The sequence below is a fragment of the Macaca fascicularis genome, chromosome 19 (assembly GCF_037993035.2).
Source record: "Macaca fascicularis isolate 582-1 chromosome 19, T2T-MFA8v1.1".
Lineage (NCBI taxonomy): Eukaryota > Metazoa > Chordata > Mammalia > Primates > Cercopithecidae > Macaca > Macaca fascicularis.
This window is the reverse complement of record NC_088393.1, coordinates 53,498,091-53,512,924: the sequence shown is the minus strand read 5'-3', so window position 1 is coordinate 53,512,924 and position 14,834 is coordinate 53,498,091. Positions and strand designations below refer to the sequence as shown.

Below are 14,834 nucleotides of genomic sequence, written 5' to 3'. Positions count from 1 at the left end.
ACTCACAAGTGGTTGTAGGATGACATTCATTCATTCATTCAATCAGCCATTCAAATATTTAATCAGCACACCTACACACACACACACACACACACACACACACACACACCCTGCAGTCACACACTCTAGGTGCTGGGGACAGAGCAGGAAACAAGACAGACAAAAATAAAAATTTCCTCAAATGGCCAGACACGGTGGCTCACTCCTGTAAACCCAGCACTTTGGGAAGCCAAGACAGGAGGATTACTTGAGCCCAGAAGTTTGAGACCAGCCTGGGCAACATAGTGAGACCCCATCTCTACAAAAAAATAAACCTGTAGCCCCAGCGCTCAGGAGGCTGAGGCAAGATGATCGCTTAAGTCCAGGAGGTCAAGGCTGCCGTGGGTTGTCATCACGCCACTGCACTCCAGCCTGAGTGACAGAGCCAGAGCCAGACCCTATCTAAAAAAAAAGAAAATTAGCTGGGCGTAGTGGCGGGCGCCTGTTATCCCAGCCACTCGGGAGGCTGAGGCAGGAGAATCGCTTGAACCCGAGAGGCGGAGGTTGCAGTGACCCCAGATTGCGCCACTGCACTCCAGCCAGAGAAAGAGAGTGAGACTCTGTCTCAAAAAAAAAAAAAAAAGAAAGAAAATTCCTCACAAAGCCCTTATTAGTATCTGCACCTACTGCATTATTATTCTTCTTCTTATTGTTGTTGTTGTTGTTGTTGTTTTTGTTTTTGTTTTTGTGTTTTTTGAGACGGAGTCTCGCTGTGTCTCCCAGGCTGGAGTGCAGTGGCGCGATCTCGGCTCACTGCAAGCTCCGCCTCCCGGGTTCACGCCATTCTCCCGCCTCAGCCTCCGAGTAGCTGGGACTACAGGCACCCACCACCACGCCCGGCTAATTTTTTGTATTTTTAGTAGAGACGGGGTTTCACCGTGTTAGCCAGGATGGTCTTGATCTCCTGACCTCGTGATCTGCCCCTCTCGGCCTCCCAAAGTGCTGGGATTACAGGCTTGAGCCACCGCGCCCGGCTTGTTGTTGTTTTTGACACAAAGTCTCACTCTGTTGCCCAGCCTGGAGTGCAGTGGCATGATCTCGGCTCACTGCAACCCTACATCTCCCAGGTTCAAGCTATTCTCCTGCCTCAACCTCCCGAGTAGCTGGAATTACAGGCACGCACCACCACACGTGGCTAATTTTTTTTTTTTTTTTTTTTTGTATTTTTAGTAGAGACAGCGTTTTGGCATGTTGGCCATGCTGGTCTCGAACTCCAGACCTCAGGTGATCCACCCTTCTGGGCCTCCCAAAGTGCTGGGATTACCGGCTGAGCCACTGTGCCTGGCCTATTGTTATTGCTAGTATTGCCCCCCTCCAAATTCCACTAGCCTGTGAAACTCAGGCTGGTTTCTTTTCCTCCAGGCAGCTCTCCAAACAGCTCATGTCTTTCTTTTTTTTTTTGAGAGGGAGTCTTACTCTGTCACCAGGCTGGAGTACAGTGGCGTAATCTCGGCTCACTGCAACCTCCACCTCCCGAGTTCAAGTAATTCTCCTGCCTCTGCCTCCTGAGTATCTGGGAATACAGGCACACGCCACCATGCCCAGCTAATTTTTGTATTTTTAGTAGAGATGGGATTTCACCAGGTTGACCAGGATGATCTTGATCTCTTGACCTTGCAATCCACCTGCCTCGGCCTCCCAAAGTGCTGGGATTACAGGCGTAAGCCACGAGGCCCAGCAAAACAGCTCATTTCTTATAGTCCCCAGCCCCAAAATAGTCCTAGGAGGAAGTCCTTTCTGGAGTCTGACCCTCAGTCTGTCTGCTTCAAATGTGCTCTTTCATCCCTCTTTGACTTCCCACTTTTCCAGTCCCATGGAGTGATCTGAACCTCAATTCCATCCCATCCCAACTTCACCCCTCATTTATCTTTCCTGAAACCAGACTACGGCTGGGCCTTGTAGCCACTGGAGTGTTCCAGATGCAGCTTCATTCAGTCCCAACTGGCCCTGGAGAAGGTCTGGAACATGCCCATGGTATAGGAGGGAAAGTGAGACTCAGGGCATCTGGGTCCCCAGTAACACAGGACTACAGAGCTAAAGCCTGCATCTGCAACCCAGATTCTAGACACACACACGCGTATCCAAGGACACACACAGAGGAAGTAATAATACCGACAACAATCAAAACTGGTATTTTGTAAATATTTGTTTTCTGCCAGGCATTTTCTAAATGCTTTCCATATGAACTCATTTACTTCCCCACAACAGTCCCATAAACTGGGTCTATTATTCTCCCCATTTAACAGATGAGGAAACCGAGTGCACAGAGGTCCTAATGCTAGTATGAGGAAGGCCACACAGTTCGGCCAAGCGCGGTGGCTCTCGCCTGTAATCCCAGCACTTTGGGAGGCCGAGGCAGGCAGATCACTTGAGGTTAGGAGTTTGAGATCAGCCTGGCCAACATGGTGAAACCTTGTGTCTGCTAAAAATACACAAAAGTTAGCCGGGTGTGGTGCAGGCACCTGTAATCCCAGCTACTCAGGAGACTGAGGCAGGAGAATCCAGAAGGCAGAAGTTGCAGTGAGACAGAATCACACCACTGCACTCCAGCCTGGGTTACACAGTGAGACTCCATCTCAAAAAAAAAAAAAAAAAAAAAAAAAAAAAAAAAAAAAAAGACAACAGAGTTCAAATCCATCGTTTTCGGGGTTTTTTAAATTTTTGTTTTTGTTTTTTGTTTTTCTTTTGAGACAGGGTCTCACTCTGTCACACAGGCTGGAGTACAGTGGTGTAATCACAGCTCACTGCAGCCTTGACCTCCTGGTCTCTGATGATCCTCCTACCGCAGCCTGCCAAGTAGCTGGGACTACAGGTATGCACCACCATGCCCAGCTAATTTTTGTTTTGTTTTTATTGTTGTTGTTGCTGTTGTTTGAGATGGAGTTTCACTCTTGTTGCCCAGGCTGGAGTGCAATGACGCGATCTTGGATCACTGCAACATCCACCTCCCGGGTTTAAGCAATTCTTTTGCTTCAGCCTTCCGAGTGACTGGGATTACAGGCACCCACCACCATGCCTGGCTATTTTTTTGTATTTTTAGTAGAGATGGGGTTTCACCATGTTGGCCAGGCTGGTCTCGAACTCCTTTCCTCAGATGATCCACCCTCCTTGGCCTCCCAAATTGCTGGGATTACAGGCATGAACCACTGCGCCTGGCCTAATTTTTGTATTATTTGTAGAGACAGGGTCTCACCATGTTGCCCAGGCTGGTCTCGAACTCCAGGTCTCAAGTGATCCTCCTGCCTTAGCCTCCCAAAGTGCTGGGATTGCAGGTGTGAGCCAGTGCACCTGGCCTCCTAGTCCACATGGCCCTGATATGTGCCATGAGGCTCTGATGTGTGCCATGCACTGTGGGGGGTGCCAAAAATTAGAGCTACATAGAGAGACATGGCTACAGAGACCCTCCTGTGCTGTGGCCCACGCAGCTGCTAGACACACACAGAAGACCCAGTACGACAAAATCACTTGCAGGGTTACATGGATGTGTGTGTTTGACACAGACATAAGAGTCATTGATTCATTTACCCAACAAGGAATTACTGATCACCTTCTTTTTGCAGGGTGGTGCTGGGGACCTGGTAGTGACCACAACAGCCCTGGGTCCTGCCCTCACAGGGCACACAGTCCGGTGGGGGAGATGGAAAGTAAACAAAGGAACAAATATATAATTAGACATTGCAATGAATGCTGTGGAGGGAGCTCTGAGAAATCGTCTGTATGCAAACGCAGGTACCTGCATGGTTACACACAGAGATCCAGAAACACACATGGCTAGGCACAGTGGCTCACGCCTGTAATCCCAGCATGGTGGTGGGAGGCTGAGGTGGGAGGATCACTTGGGGCCAGGAATTAGAGACCAGCCTGGGCAACACAGTAAGATCCAGTCTCTACAAAAAAATTAGAAAATTAGCCTAGTGTAGTGGGCTTGCCTGTATCCCCACTAGTCAGGAGGCTGAGGCGGGGGGATCGCTTGAGCCCAGGAGTTTAAGAGCAGCCTGGGCAACATAGCCAGACCCTATCTCTAAAAAACAAATGAAAAAACCAGAAACACACACACACACACAGAACCAGAAATGCACGGCTAGAGGCAAAACCGTGCACATCCATGGGTACTTACACAAGTATTGTTTCACACAGATGACCACATGCAAGACTCATAACTACACACACATGCACATCTACACAGTCAGCAGGGCTACACACTCCCATACACCCAGATACACAAGTGCAAACCGCAGAAACCACTCGCTGAGTCCTGCAGTTTTGCTCTCACACAGGAAATACCAGGTGTGCACATTGTCACTGGCTGTTCCTCACCTATAGTCACATCCATTCACATTGTCACATACTCAATTTCTTCTCTCTGCTCAGAGATTCGCCCCAGCCCTGGTCACATGAAGCTACTGGATAGGGGGGTGTTGGGAGTGTGTGTCGGGGATGAGTTGTTAGAACCTCCCAGCTGTGGACAGCTTCCCGGACACAGGATGGAAGGACCGCGGGCTGCCTGTCTCTTCAAAGAGGCTCAGGAAACACAGGCAAGAGAACCCCAGGGGAGCGGGGAAAGGAACGGGAGGGAGCTCTGGGGCTGTGGCTTGAGTGTGAACAGGTTGTCTCCCCTTGTCTATCTCCCCCGGTGGAGACCCCAACCGCAACAATGCACCCGGAAATCCGGCAGTCCAAGGCAGAAAGGGCAGGCCAGCGGAGTGTGTGCTTGTCCCTATTTTGGTTGTGATGGTTTAGGGGGGGATATGAGACAGCCACAGCGCGGGAGGCGCTGGACAGACGGACATGCCGGGGAGGAGGGGGCGCAGACGGACAGATACCCAAGCGGAGGCGGTCCCGGGGCAGACAGGAGGAGCGGGCGACAACAGACGGCGGCTGTCTAAAGGGAAACCGGTAATTTGGGAACCCGGTTCTCCCCCGCTTCCATCACCGCAATCCCCTCCACCCCCCGCCCCGGGCTCCCGGCGGGCCGGTCTGTCCGCCCGGGCCGGTCCTGGCTGCGCCCTGTGCGGCCGCGCCACCCAGCCCGGGACAAACAGCCCTCGCGTTGCTAGGAGACGGCGTTCCACAGTCCGTCGCGTCACCGCGTCTGCGCGGGCGTGGGGCGGGGGGCGCACGGAGACGGCGGCCGCGTCGTTTGTTGACGTTGCCCGGCAACTGGCGCGGCGCTGCCGGGCAACGCCGGCCGACTGTTCATTCTCTCTCTCTCTCTCTCTCTCTCTCTCTCTCTCTCTCTCTCTCTCTCTCTCTCTCTCTCTCTCTCTCTCTCTCTCTCTCTCTTTTTTTTTTTTTTTTTGAGACGGAGTCTCGCGTTCTCTCTGTGGCCCAGGCTGGAGTGCAATGGCGCGATCTCGGCTCACTGAAACCTCTGCCTCCCAGGCTCAAGCGATTCTCCTGCCTCAGCCTCCACGGTAGTTGAGATTAGAGGTGCGCACCATCACGCCCGGCTAATTTTTGTATTTTTAGTAGAGACGGGATTTCGCCATGCTGGTCAGTCTGGTCTCGAACTCCTGACCTCAGGTGATCCACCCGCCTAGGCCTCCCAAAGTGTTGGGATTATAGGCGTGAGCCACTGTGCCCGGCCTCGACTGTTCATTCTCTTAAAGGAGCAGGAGCATTTTACAGGTGCCGACTTCGGCCGGCCGCGCGGCGGAACTGAGGCGTTACAGGGAAAGAAGAGGGTTCCTTCCCTGGCGAATGGAGGTTTAGGGAATTGGAGGTTGGGTTAGCCTTCCTGAGGAAGCGAAAAGATATAAGGCGAAAGCTCTGGGTATTTCAACTAGTGTTTGGAGATGTTAGTGCAATATTGATTGCACGTGTACACAGGCATGTTGTGGACCTGTATGCATGGGAGTAAGTGATAGAGATACAGGGCTAGCAAGACCTGGGTTTAGTTACCCACTCCGAAACCTTGACCTGTGACTTCCTCTGAGCCTCCTTCCTTCCTGAAATGGAGGTGATAACATCACCTACCCCTAGAATTGTGACCAGGAAATCCGGTAAAGCACTTAGTACATAGTAAGTGCTCCATATAAAATAGGTTTAATTATGTTATTTAATAACTGGATTCTGTCGCTAACTCACTGGACTTTTTTTGTTTTGTTTGAGATAGAGTTTTAATCTTTTTGCCCAGGCTGGAGTGCAATGGCATGATCTTGGCTCACTGCAACCTCTGCCTCCCATGTTCAAGCGATTCTCCTACCTCAGCCTCCTGAGTAGCTGGGATTACAGGCACCTGCCACAATGCCGGGCTAATTTTGTATTTTTAGTAGTGCCGGGGCTTCACCATGTTGGCCAGGCTGGTCTTGAACCCCTGACTTCCAGTAATCCACTCGCCTCGGCCTCCCAAAGTGCCGAAATTACAGGCGTGACCCACTGTGCCTGGCCATTTTGTTGGTTTTTTTGAGACAAGGTCTCATTCTGTTGCCCAGTGGTATGATCACAGCTCACTGTAGCCTCACTTCCTGGGTTCAACCAATCCTCCCACCTCAGCCTACCAAGTAGCTGGGACTATAGGCACTGGCTAATTTTTTAATTTTTAATGTGTATTATTTTTTGTTTTTAGAGACAGGGCTCTCACTATATTGCCCAGGCTGGTCTCGAACTCCTCCTGGACTCACGCAATCTTCCTGCCTCGGCCTCCCAAAGTGCTGGGGTTGCAGGCATGAGTTACAGCATCCAGCTCCTTACTGGGTTTTGGAATACATAAGATGGTGTTTATAAAGTACTTACTGCAGCCCAGTGCACTCAATACACAGCAGTCGTTGTATTACTAGAGATGTTTTTATTATTGTTTCCTGCACTCTGTAAAGGAGCACGTGATGAGGCACTAGCAGATGTGGTTAGAATCCTTACTGTGCCGAATCCTGGCTGTGTGACCCCAAGCAAGTGCCTTGCCCTCTCTGACCCTCTGCTTCCTCTTCAGTGAAATGCGTGATCCCTTATCCTTCACAATCACTTCCGGGTAAAGGTCCTGGGCGAGGGGTCCCCTCTCACTGGGCATGTCAGGTCAGTGCCCCGTGTCTGCCGCATGACTCACGGGGCTACGTTATGTAAAGCTCCTTGATTTTGCACAGAGGGCAGGTTATATAAACGTATTTAATGTGCATCCTACATATCAAGCCTGGGGAGGAGACCTGGCTTGGTAAGGCTGAGATTGCTAAACCGTGGCACTGGCTGTTTCTAGGAAGTAGGGCCTATTAAAGCATGGGCCAAGGAGACAGTATTGTCTCCTTGAAAAGAAAATACATCCCTCCTGGGGTGGGGGGTCTCTCTAGGCCCCCAAATAGCTTTTTCTTTCTCAGTCTCTGATCCTTAATGTGTGTTTATCTCTCTCTGCATTTTTTTAAATTAATAAAACTTTTTTTTTATAAAGGTGGGGTCTTACTATGTTGTCCAGGCTGGTCTCAAACTCCTGGGCTCAAGAGATCCTCCCACCTCAGCCTCTCAAAGTGCTGGGATTACCGGCGTGAGCAACTGCGCCCGGCCTCTCTCTGCCTGTTTTCTGAACCCTATCTCTCTGATCTCTCTGTCTCTGTCTCATCATCTCTACGTATCTCTGTCACTTTCTGCTTTTATTCCCGTGAGTCCCTTTCTGGGTCTCTGTCTCTGCTTGTGATTTTCCTTTATTACTTAACTTTCCATCAACTTGTTTCCAAACATTCTTAGGAGAATCTGAGTAGCACCAAGCCCCTCGCAGCTGACTGCTGTGTGATGTTGGGGTGAGCCCTCCATTCTCTGGGCCTCGGCTCTTCCCTGTCTGTAAAATCAGATGCAGTAACTAGTACAAGCAGGCAGGGGTCCCAATCACTGGGGAGCATTTTAAAGGTGGGTTTCTCCAGTTCCACACCCACAAGCTGTGGGTCAGAATCTCAGAGATAGACAACCAGGCGCGATGGCTCACACCTGTAATCCCAACACTTTGGGAGGCCGAGGTGGGTGGATCACCTGAGGTTAGGAGTTCGAGACCAGCCTGGCCAGCATGGCGAAACTCTGTCTCTACTAAAAACACAAAAATTAGCCGGGCTTGGTGGCGCACACCTGTAGTCCCAGCTACTTGGGAGGCTGAGGCAGGAGAATCGCTTAAACCTGGGAGGCAGAGTTTGCAGTGAGTCGAGATTGTGCCACCGCACTCCAGCCTGGGTGACAGAGCAAGACACTGTCTCAAAAAAAAAAAAAAAAGAATCTCAGAGAAAGAGGCCCAGAGGATTATGCTATGTGAGTTATTCCCCCGGTGATTCTGAGCAACCAGCCAGAATTGCCAACCTGGGGCTGGACACGCCTGTCCGGAGGCCAGGTTCTCATGGTACATAATAGGTGAGGTCCTATGGAAACACACAGCCAGGGACAAGAGTCATTCTGTGGCAGTTAGAGGATCCTGAGTGTGGAGGCATGAGAGAGACAGAGCTGGGTCAGAGTGAGACAAAGGTCAGAGATAGAGACAAGAAAAGAAAACAGAGAGATAGGCCGGGCGCGGTGGCTCAAGCCTGTAATCCCAGCACTTTGGGAGGCCGAGACGGGCGGATCACGAGGTCAGGAGTTCGAGACCATCCTGGCTAACACGGTGAAACCCCGTCTCAGGCCGGGCGCGGTGGCTCACGCCTGTAATCCCAGCACTTTGGGAGGCCGAGGCGGGCGGATCACAAGGTCAGGAGATCGAGACCACGGTGAAACCCCGTCTCTACTAAAAATACAAAAAATTAGCCGGGCGCGGTTGTGGGCGCCTGTAGTCCCAGCTACTCGGGAGGCTGAGGCAGGAGAATGGCGTGAACCCGGGAGGCGGAGCTTGCAGTGAGCCGAGATCGCGCCACTGCACTCCAGCCTGGGCGACAGAGCGAGACTCCGTCTCAAAAAAAAAAAAAAAAAAAGAAACCCCGTCTCTACTAAAAAATACAAAAAAAAAAAACTAGCTGGGCGAGGTGGTGGGCGCCTGTAGTCCCGGCTACTCGGGAGGCTGAGGCAGGAGAATGGCGTAAAAACCCGAGAGGCAGAGCTTGCAGTGAGCTGAGATCCGGCCACTGCAGTCCAGCCTGGGCGACACAGCGAGACTCCGTCTCAAAAAAAAAAAAAAAAAAAAAAAAAATACAAAAAACTAGCCGGGCGAAGTGGCGGGCACCTGTAGTCCCAGCTACTCGGGAGGCTGAGGCAGGAGAATGGCATGAACCCGAGAGGAGGAGCTTGTAGTGAGCTGAGATCCGGCCACTGCACTCCAGCCTGGGTGACAGAGCAAGACTCCGTCTCAAAAAAAAAAAAACCAAAACAAAAAAACAGAGATACAGAGACATAAAGAGATAGAGGCCAGGCACAGTGGTTCACACCTGTAATCCTATCACTTTGGGAGGTGGAGGCAGGTGAACCACCTGAGGTCAGGAGTTCAAGACGAGCCTGACCAACATGGCGAAACCCTGTTTCTACTAAAAATACAAAATTAGCTGGGCGTGGTGGCATGTGCCTGTAGTTCCAGCTACTCAGGAGACTGAGGCAGGAGAATCACTTGAACCTGAAAGGCAGAGGTTGCGGTGAGCCTAGATCACGCCACTGTACTCCAGCCTGGATGACAAGAGCGAATCTCCATCTCAAAAAAAAAAAAGATAGAGGCAAATCTGTGTTTTCTGCACACTGCCTGAAAATGCATTCCCAGAGTAGAAGACCAGATCTCTGTGTGTATGCGTGACTGTGTTTAACATGTTGCTGCACGTAGCATTGGGGTGTGCCAGGCCTAGGCTGTGATTGGGTGTGGGAGCCAGATGCTGGGCTGGGAGGTTCTGGGTGGACCCTCTGTACCTGTGCCAACCTGCCTCTAAGCAAGTGTCCTGGGCCAGCATTCTCCCCGTCTGGCTCCTACTTTCTTTTCTTTTCTTTTTTTTTTTTTTTAGACGGAGTCTCACCCTGTCACTCAGGCTGGAGTGCAATGGCACGTTCTTGGCTCGCTGCAACCTCCACTTCCCGGGTTCAAACGATTCTCCTGCCTCAGCCTCCTGAGTGGCTGAGATTACAAGCGCCTGCCACCGCACCCAGCTGATTTCTGTATTTTTAGTAGAGACAGGGTTTTGCCATGTTGGCCAGGCTGGTCTCGAATTCCTGACCTCATGATCTGCCCGCCCTGGCCTCCCAAAGTTCTGGGATTACAGTTGTGAGCCACCTCTTCCGACCCAGCCCCTACTTTCTACACCAGCTCCATGTGACTGATGAGGACATGGCTCCGGGAGTCCTGGGGCCCACATGGATGAGTACAGGTTTAGATGTAGCTCTAGGCGCTGAGAGTGTTATGTTCGGGTGTGTGGGTTTGGGAATAGCCATCCCAATAGAGGGGTACCATCTTTGGAGCTAGACTGAGCCGTGAGACCTTGGGCAAGTTAAGTGACCTCTTTGGGCCTCAGTTTGCACATCTGTAAAATAGGGATGATAACTTTTATGGGAATGTGGTGAGTACCACCTAACATAATGGTAAGTGCTGCCATCTACTGATGGCTTACTATGAATGTGCTTGTCAGCAGATTTTGCGTCTCTTAAGTTAAAGGCCTCCAGAATGGATCCCTGCTACCTCCTAGTCCAAGTCACCATTGGACTCAACTGGATCATGACAGTGACTGGTCTCCCTGACTCCACACTTGTCCTCCAAAGTCTATTCCCCACCTACAGCCAGAAGGACCCTGTTAAAATAAAAAACAAGCCAGATACCGAGGTTCACGCCTGTAATTCCAGCACTTTGGGAGGCTGAGGTGGGCGAATCACCTGCGGCAGGAGTTCGAGACCAGCCTGGCCAACACTGGGTTGAGTGAAACCCCATCTCTATAAAAATGCCAAATATATATATATATATATATATATATATATATATATATATATATTCAGCCAGGCGTGGTGGCACGCACCTGTAATCCTAGCTACTTGGGAGGCTAAGGCAGGAGAATCGCTTGAACCTGGGAGGCAGAGGTTGCAGTGAGCCGAGACGGTGCCATTGCACTCCAGCCTGGCAGCAAGAAAGAAACTCTGTCTCAAAATAAAGAAATAAAATAAAAAATAAGAAACAGTGAACATCCCTCTTTTACTCAAAACCCTCGCTCCCGACTCACTCTGTGAAGACCTTACCTTGGCCCATCAGGCCCTGCAGGATCAGCCCTTCGTCTCTCTGACCTCTTGTGCTCCAGCGCCCTCCCCACCTTCTCTCTGTCCACCCACACTGGCCTCCTCCCTGTTCCTCCAACACGCCAGACATGTCCTCACCTTACACCCTTTGCATTTGCTGTTACTTCCCTCTGACTGGGTTGTGATGCTCTTAGGCCAGATGTCTGCATGGCTTCTCCCGAACCAACTTCTAGTCTCTGCTCAAACATCACCTTCTCATTTAGGCCTTCCCTGACCATTCGAGTGAAAATAGCAACCCCAGCCCTCTGTCTCTGCTTTCCCAGCACTTATTACTTTCCAATGTACTCAATAATTTGCTTAATAATGTGCTCATTTGTTCATTTATTGTTGGTCATCCCCCTCCCAATTTCCAAAGACTAAACTCCCAGGACAGAGAGCTTTGTCTTGTTCAATACTGCATTCTCACAGTCCTTACCAGTGCCTGGCATATAGTAGATGCTCAATAAATACCTGTTGATTGGGGCGGGCACAGTGGCTCACACCTGTAATCGCAGCACTTTGGGTGGCCGAGGTGGGTGGATCACTTGAGGTCAGGAGTTCAGACCAGCCTGGCCAACATGGTGAAACCCCATCTCTACTAAAAATACAAGAAATAGCTGGGCGTGGTGGCACAGGCTTGTAACCCTAGCTACGTGGGAGGCTGGGGTGGAAGGACTGCTTGAACTCGGGAGGCGGAGGTTGCAGTGAGCCGGGATGGCACCACTGCACTCCAGCCTGGGCCACAGAGCGAAATTCCTCTCAGACAATAACAACAACAACAAAATCTGTTGAATGAATGAATGATGAGTGTACATGTCAGGAACTGTGCTACAAGCTCTGGGTCTGCAAATTCGCTGAATCGTCAGAACAGCCCGATTCGCCAAGCGCTACGTATTAATGTCCCCATTTTACAAATACAGAAACTGAGAGTCAGAGAGGGGAAGTCCCTCGAACTGAGTGCAAAGGTCCTGAGGAGTAGAGATGGATTATTCTGCCATCAGGGGCGTCCCTGCCAGCCTCGGTGTTGCCCATGTATAACTGCACTATTTCTGTGCTTATTTCTGGGCCCCGTCCTTGTTCGATCTGTCGCGTGGTCTCTTCTTATATCTCTGCGCCCCGACAGTTCCCTGTCGCTTCGGCCTGCACGCATGTCTCCGATTTTTCTTGCCCCGGGGCCCTGATCTCTGTATCTCCGCTTTGCTGCGCCTCAGTCTCCGGGTTTCTGCGCCCTGAGGCCTCTGGGGGCCAAGGCCGGGTTTCGGCGCGCAGGCCTGGGTGCTACGTCCCGGCCCGGTGGCCTCCTGACCGCCCAGCCTTGGCTGGCGGCCCTGGGGCGGGGCGGGGCCTGTTGCCCGGAGACCAATGTTTTGCCGCCGCAAACTGGGTCTCTGGGCCACCGCGGGGGGGCGGCCTGGGAACCCGCGCCCGGCGTGGGAGCGCGCCCGGGAGGGGCACGGGCCGGCCCTGGGCCTAGGGGCGGGGAGGGGCTCTGGGGTTGGGGGCGAAGCGGCTGGCTGGGGGAGAGGGGGCAATGAGGAACCGGATTTGGGGAGATGAGGTAGGGGCATGGGGCAGTTCGAGGAGACCAGAGGGAACTGGGGGAGGCTGGGATTAGGAGGACGAGAGTGTATTGGGGTCAGTTGGAGGGAAGAGGGTGAGTCGGGGGCTAGGGAGGACTGGGAGATATTGAGGAAAGCTTGGGGGAGCCCAGGGAGAGATTGGGAGGGCGTGGGCAGGATAGTGGGGGTAGTTGGGTTGGGGGAAGAGGGGCCCGGTATGGATGAGTGAAGGAAGGACCGGGGACACTGGAAGTTTAGGGGATTCAGGAATTACAAGCGATGAGTGTGAGGGCAGAGTGTTTCGGGGGGCGTTGGGGAGGTCTGAAAGGACGGGGTGTGAGGTGTAGAGGAGAGAGGTTTGCCGGTTCAGAGAAAGAACCGAACTGCAGGGCCATAGGAGGGTAGAGTTGGGAGGAGATAAGATCCCCAGGGAGAAGGAGGCTAAACCGGGCCGGAAACAAGGGTGAATCAGAAGAGGGGGAGCCCCTGCCACTTCCAGGTTCCTGCGGGAGGGGCGCTCCTAGCCCATTGTCCCCGACCCGGCCAGGACATCCGGTGACTTCCCTTGGGACGCGACGACCGGTTGTGTAACCCTGCCAGGCCTGCCTGCTCCTGGGGGAGGGGCCTAAGTCTGGACTCCCGGGTTCCTCTCCGCCCCCATCCCAAGGGAGAGGCCTGGGTTGGGATCCTGGGGGAGCGGCTCGTGACGTCACAAATGGGCGGAGTCCACCAAAGGCGCTAACCCGTTTTCTTATTCACTGGCGATCTGGGATCTGGGACCCAGGGTGGGAAGGGGTGTTCTTAGCGATCCCCTTGGTTGAAGCAGCCCAATGACCACAAGGGTAAATTGAGTCCCAGAGAGTGCTGACCCTTTTCATTCGACTCATTCATTCAGTAAAGATGTATGGAGCGCCGGCTGTGTCCCAGTTACTGCCTTAGATGATGGGGACACAGCAGTGACTGATTCTAGCAGCCCCTGGGCAGACCCCATCCTAAACTGACTGTGACTGACTACAGCTATACCTCCTTGGAGCCTGGCCTCCTTCACTAGACAAATCAATAAGATGGACCCTCACATCCAGGCAGCTGGGAGACCCTTCCCTAGTACAGAGGGCACCACACATCCCTCAGCGCCTGAGTCCCTGGTCTGTGTGTGACTGCATCTCCCCTTCCTCCCCCCATGGCCTGTCACTTCCTCTTATCCTTATCCCCCCCCGCAGGGCATGACTAGGGATGCTGGTCTTAAGGCAGTTGGCAAATCACTCAGACGTCATAACTAAGCCGGCTGTGCTATCACACGAGATGTGTCCCTGAGATGTCATTAAGCAGCCTGCTTCTCCTCCTATACATACCTCTGAGGTCCTGTGGGTCTGAGGAGGGGCCACACCCTGCTGCTGGTGGTTCCTCAGCCTCCCAAACAGAGTTATCTACTTCCATCCAACCCCTCCATCAGAAGGTTCTGGAAGGTGCCTTCCTGGCTACCCTTAGTCTTCTTCCAGGCAGCCTTCCTTGACTCCCCATCCCTGTCACCCTCCCTGGGATTTGTATCCTGACCTGAACCTTGCCTCTCTGATCTCATCCACTTCCTTGCCTCAACTTTGAAAAGCCTTCAGAGCCCAGTCCTCAGAAGGACACATGCTTGCACCTCTCCAAGCCTCAGTTTTCCCATCTCTAAAACAGGCATAGCAATGGGGTATGGCCCATTCACTGAGTGCTGAATGATTCCAGTCACTTCATTTCTGTGATGAGCTTTGCATAGGCCAGGGACATTGTGAGAGCTCAGTGAATCCTATTGGCCAGGATACATAAAAAATAGTTAATATTGAGAAGTGGGTATAAGAGTGGGAGGGAAATTTACTTTTCCAAGGTATATCCTTTTGTAGTTACCAAAACTTTTTGGTTTTTTTTAGATAGGGCCTCTGTTGCCCAGGCTGGAGTGTAGTGGTGCCATCTTGGTTCACTGCAACCTCCACCTCTGGGCTCAACTGATCCTCCCACCTCAGCCTCCTGAGTAGGTGGGACCACAGGTACATGCCACCACACTTGGCTAAATAAAAAAAATTTTTTTACAGAGATGAGATCTTACTATAATGTCGAGGCTGGTCT

The 14,834-nt window shown here is 52.0% G+C and overlaps 1 protein-coding gene across 4 annotated transcripts in view; it reads left to right on the top strand.

The window, feature by feature from the left end:
- Window positions 1-4,502: 4,502 nt before the first annotated feature.
- The window catches only part of ERCC1 (ERCC excision repair 1, endonuclease non-catalytic subunit), a 50,232-nt gene continuing 39,900 nt past the window's right edge, over window positions 4,503-14,834 (top strand). For all 4 annotated transcript variants that reach the window (XM_074023907.1, XM_045380064.2, XM_074023903.1 and 1 more), the window contains exon 1: window positions 4,503-4,574. The gene's annotated coding sequence lies outside the window, so the exon portion shown is untranslated. The remainder of the gene's footprint in view (window positions 4,575-14,834) is intronic.